General features: G+C 45.5%; 1 pseudogene across 1 annotated transcript in view; it reads left to right on the forward strand.

Moving 5' to 3' along the window:
* The first annotated feature begins 3,754 nt into the window (after nt 1-3,754).
* Nucleotides 3,755-5,340, forward strand: part of LOC150029749 (uncharacterized) — a 4,602-nt pseudogene continuing 3,016 nt past the window's right edge. Inside the window, exons 1-4 of the transcript XR_016527344.1 lie at nt 3,755-3,771; nt 4,351-4,422; nt 4,530-4,606; nt 4,690-5,340. The exon at nt 4,690-5,340 is cut by the window's right edge and continues 3,016 nt beyond it. The product of XR_016527344.1 is annotated as an uncharacterized LOC150029749 (transcript). The remainder of the gene's footprint in view (nt 3,772-4,350; nt 4,423-4,529; nt 4,607-4,689) is intronic.

Genomic DNA, 5,340 nt, shown 5'->3' on the forward strand with positions numbered 1-5,340 from the left:
AGCGATAGCGGGTCGATCACGTGACACTTGGTAGGAACTTCTCGGCATGTTGAACAGCACAGTGACTAGCTTGCTAGCGATAGCTATCGTTCTGTTGTCGTTCCGCAACATTCACTCGCTAGCTTGAGTTCTATAGACTATATACATTCAAACGCAGGTTGTAAGAGAATGTAACTAAACTATGACAGCACTCTTTAGCTACTATAGTTGTTACGCGCTACTATAGCTAAGCTGTTACCTGAACTCCAGTACCAGTAGTGCTTTACCCCTAGCTGTCCCGCATTCACTTACAGGCAACATGTGAACTGTGACACTTGGGCGGATACTTACGTATCAGACAACCAGACAGCTAACGCACCTTCGCCTTCGAACATTCCATTCCAAATCAATACTACGTACCGTACCTCCGGGCGTTTACCATGTCTCCCGAACAATCTCAGAGTCGGATCTTCTTTATATATGTAAATTCCTCTGTCTGCGAGTATGAGATGAACATAAATCAAGTTGTTTATTACATTAAGTGGGTGACCCATACCAATAAAGGCGGGTAGAAAAAAGACAAAACCCGCATCTCGTCAATCAAAATGGGGATTCACAGATGATTCTCAGCATAGAAGAGATCAAATAAGTCATTCCCCGAAAGCTATCAGTCTTTGTATGAAGGTAGGCCGTCTAAGTCAATACTACTTGCTCGGTCTTTCTTTCCTACTTCGGATCATCTTCGATCTTTGCCGCCTTAGGCAATGAGAAGGATGCAATTGATGAGTGATGAGGAAGAGACTTTAGCATCTCTAGCTAGACCATCTATAGCATCAAGATAAGCGGACGTTCTTGCCATTCATCAAAGGCTTTAGACTGACTTTACTACCATATCTTAGGTCGGAGCCTACTCTATTTCCTAGCGCAGTCTCTTTCGATGGGGAGCAGAGCAAGTTACGGGACTTGGCATCCGGGGTATATGGAATGGAATCCCTGGTATAAGGTTAGGCCAATGCATTAGACTTCCTAGCTTTCAATACTGTATCAGTACGGGAAGAAAGACCAAGCTTATCATATGCTATTTCATATGACCGGAAAGTCCCATCTATGAATACCTTCTTCTCAATCGGATTGCAACTTCATCTTAGGCGGCATAAGGGCTCGTCTCATTCTATAATGGCGTGGTAACAAGAGAAAAGAGATTGCTTTCAGCTTCAGGAGTTTCCTGCTTCTAAACCTACTATTTCACCTTCTGTTTCCCTTTTGACTGTTGGATCTTTCAATGCACCGTTATATCCTTTCTCGTCCTGATACCCGAGTGAGGGACCCCTGCGACGACTGGGGGGCCCGAACGTTCCTTTATACACTGGGAGTTTTTTAAGGGACTCTGACTTATTGTTTGCACTGGGATCATCAATCGCCATAATGACCAGAGCAAGCCAAAGCCAGGCCAACCTACGCCTTTTCCTCACCGTCACTGCCATCTCACGACTTGGATTCGAACCAATCAAGCTACTTGCCCTTTAGTAGATCGTGAGTGGGTCTGTCGTCCTCCTCATTATAGTCCTCCTAAAATCAATAGCATTTCGTCGGAATACATCCTGTCTTTTCACCTTAGTAGTCCTATGCATAGTCAGTACTATAGCCCCAATCATGGCTACTAATAAAATCAGACTAGAAACCAAAAACCAGACGGAATAGTAGGTATAAAGTAAATTGCCCAATGTTTCCAAATTAGTCCAACTTCGTACCTTTCCGGCATAAACCGTATATCTAAGAGAGGTCGTATTTCTTTGGGTTGGTAGTAATGGAATGGTTTCATTATCTAAAATGAAGAACATTTCCCACCAAAAGATCAGTCCAATAATACCACTCACTGGTAAATAGCGCAAGACTTCTTCGTGAATCTCCGCTATTTGAATATGGAACATCATAACAACGAATAGGAATGAAACGGCTATAGCTCCTATATGAACTACTGGGAAGATCATAGCGAAGAAGTCGAGACCTAACAAAAGAAGTAAACCTGAAGTGTTGCGAAAGACTGGGATGGGAAACAAAACGGAATGTACCGGATTTTTAGCACGTACAACCATCAAACCAGAGACCAAAGCTGGGCTCGACAAAACGGAAAGTATCATGGTACGTCGTCCTTCCCTGAAATGGAACTTTCATGCTGGAGCAAGAACTAGCATGAAAGTCGATCTATTACGACCAGCGCGGTTGTTCGTATTTCATTTTCTTCTTCCAAGTCAAGCCCTTCTTAGAAAGCACTCGCTGAGTTACTTACGGAATCTCAAATCTCTCTCGACGCCGAGAATTTGTGATGTTTCCAGGTCGATCAGAGGTTCGGCTTGCTTCTCCCCCACCTTTTAGCGTTCTGGGCCCCCGAAAAAAGAAGAGAAATTAGGCCATGTTTCCCGAGAGAGGCCGTCTTCTACTTCTAGTCGATATAATGTCGGGGGTTGACCTGCGGGTTTCCCAAGCCCCTGAGCTCATCAATGAAAATATTCCATCGAGAACAGCGCGATGTTCCGAAGTCGCGTCTGAGCACACGGAAATGCCGCAGACGGTCATCGATATCGTGCTCCCAGTCGTCATGGAGAGCCAACTGGAGAGCACGCTTGACATCCTCCGGATCTTCGAGCCTGAGCCCACGCTCATGCAAGATCCTGTGGGCTCGGCGTACCATGGTCGCCTCCTCATTCTCGCAGGCGTTCGTGATAGCCTCAATCGCGGCATAGATGCGGGCGTCCTCTTCTTGTGCCCTAGCCTCCCTTTCAGCATCCAATGGATTCCCACCTTCACCATTTGGTTGATCCAGGTGATTCCGTTGTTGAGCTGCTGGGGCAGCGGCGGGTTGGGGGGCGGGTACGGCATTGGAAGGCCCAGCTTGTTCCGGTTGATTGACCGACGAGGTACTTCTACTACGCCCGGAACTGGCCGATTCTTCTTCTGTATAAGAAAAATCTTCTGTATAAGTAAACCACTCAGAAGAGGTGTCGCCTTGGTTACCATGACCAGCTATCCATCCCGACGATCCCGAAAAAGAGAAGGTCCCCAGAAAGAAAGTCAAGAAATCCGCGGTCCCAAAATAAGATAAGACAGGGCGTAGTAGTAGAAAGATCAAGAAATATCGCAATAGAGAACACAGTGGTAGAATCCTCGAGCCATACTTACGAGAGAGAGCACGAAATATAGAAATTGAGAAAACCAAGAGGACCGGATTTGTCATCAAATTGAGATTATTTCGTTTCCTTATCAGAGAGGGGCCCTTTCTTTCGCTTTAGGGAGCGGGGCTTCTTTATGGAAAAAGGGGGAATGAGAGGGGGGTGTCGAAATAATCAAATAATTAATTATTCTTGATCCCTATTCTTGGTTTCAATTTTTCCCGGTTTATCAGAACCTTTTTTTCTGATTCGAGGGGGATCCTGTTGAGTTCTTACGCTTTCATGTCTACAACTCAGTTCATCCGATTATTACAGAGATGAACCTAAGCCGGAATATGAACCATAAAAGAAAATACCGACTAAACCGATCACAGGAATACCAGTTACAGTACCTATTATCCAAAGAGGAATCCTTCCAGTAGTCTCGGCCATTTGTCCCACTTCCCTCCCCATTTCATCAAGTGGTCGTGCTAGAGACAGAAACAGTCATAGATAATTATGAGATGATATCCTTCCGAATGGGATAAGATAATTCGTACTATTATTTAGTATTTTCTTTGATTTCATTTCAGAAATAATTTGAAAATAAAACAGCAAGTACAAAAATGAGTAATAACCCCCAGTAAAGACTGGTACGATTCAATTCAACATTTTGTTCGTTCGGATTTGATTGTGTCATAGCTCTCTCATTCGGATTAGGTTTATCGTTGGATGAACTGCATTGCTGATATTGACCCTAAAAAAGAAACGGTAGGTACAGCTAGTCCGTGAACCGCCAACCATCGCACTGTAAAAATAGGATAAGTTTTATCGAGAGTCATTTGGTCCTCCTAAAAAGATCTACTAAATTCATCGAGTTGTTCCAAAGAATCAAAACGGCCAGTTATTAATGGAATTCCTTGTCGGCTCTCTTCGATGCTAGCAACCGCGTTTGACCCTTTTCCGCGCTTCTTTCAATTTCCTTACATTCTAGCTGAAAGAGAGACTTGACCTTTACTTAGAGAGGGGCTGCGGTACCACGCTCTTCCGTGCTCGTAGGTTGACTTCCCTATGCATCCCGACTAAGGTCTCACAAACGTGCACTTCCCTTATGCCCCGCTTCACTAATGTGAATAGGTTATACAGAAGGGTGGGTTGGTTATATACTCTTATGCGCGTTCCTTCTTCGAACCTTTTGGTATGTATTGCCCCCTAACTATAGATCAGATCCACCGGACGAGAAACTCAATTCCGCACCGTCGGACTTATCCACCAAGGGATTCCTTGAATTTCTGTGGATTGCGTTGGAGGAAATCTACCAAAGCTAGGCAGATAGATGGACTCCTTCCCCGCTGCTAAGGGAGAGCAAGAAAAAAAATCAAATTCTTGTTTTTTAATCAGCGCCCCCTTTTGGGTATGCAGGTACTAAGAGTCCTCTCACTACCAACCAGCAGACATCATCTGGCTGGGTCTTGCCGGTATCAACAACAAGAAAAAAAAACAAGCAAATGGAAACAGCAACTAACTATGGCTCTTGGCCCAGACAACGCCCTAGGCGTAGGGGAGATCGGAGCAACAGGGAACGCCTAGACGACGTTTTTCTTCCTGGGCAGCTGTAAGTAGATCGAGAGGTCGTTCCGCCCCTTGTCCCCGAATAAGGGTAATATGTTCTCATAAAAGGTTGCTCCAATCTGACCTAGCTGGCGAGCGATCCCAGTTCGCAGCAGAGAACAAGACAGGAAGCGAGCGTACCTTTGTTCGCTTCTTCTCCACCAAGCACGGAAGTTTAAGGATAACTGTTGGTCGGTGGCTACCTAAGGAAACTCCGATTCGATCCGCCCCCCGGCTGGGAGGCATCTACCTCATCCCGATCACAAGGAGAGGTTCACCATGATGGGGGTACTTCTTTTTTTTTCCCTTCCGGAAAGCCCTCAATTGATGGGACATTTTGATCCCCTTTTCCTCTCACCCCGGTTCTGGTTCAGGAAAGGGTCAACACAAGGATCTGACTTCGAAGCAATCTCTGGAGTTTTCCCTTATCCGAACGGGTCTTGCAAGAAAATAGGATTTCATATTGAGCTCCAAATATACGCTATTGGGATAGGATGGCTCCTACTAGCTCTCCCCCCGTAAGAACCGCACGTGCGAGTTCCCCCGCATACGGCTCAAGTGGCGAAGGCCCTTTCCTTCGCGCTTGGTAAGCGCTTCGCTT

The sequence above is a fragment of the Benincasa hispida genome, unplaced genomic scaffold (genome assembly GCF_027475165.1).
Source record: "Benincasa hispida cultivar pf3 unplaced genomic scaffold, pf3_genome.v1.1 HicScf944, whole genome shotgun sequence".
NCBI lineage: Eukaryota > Viridiplantae > Streptophyta > Magnoliopsida > Cucurbitales > Cucurbitaceae > Benincasa > Benincasa hispida.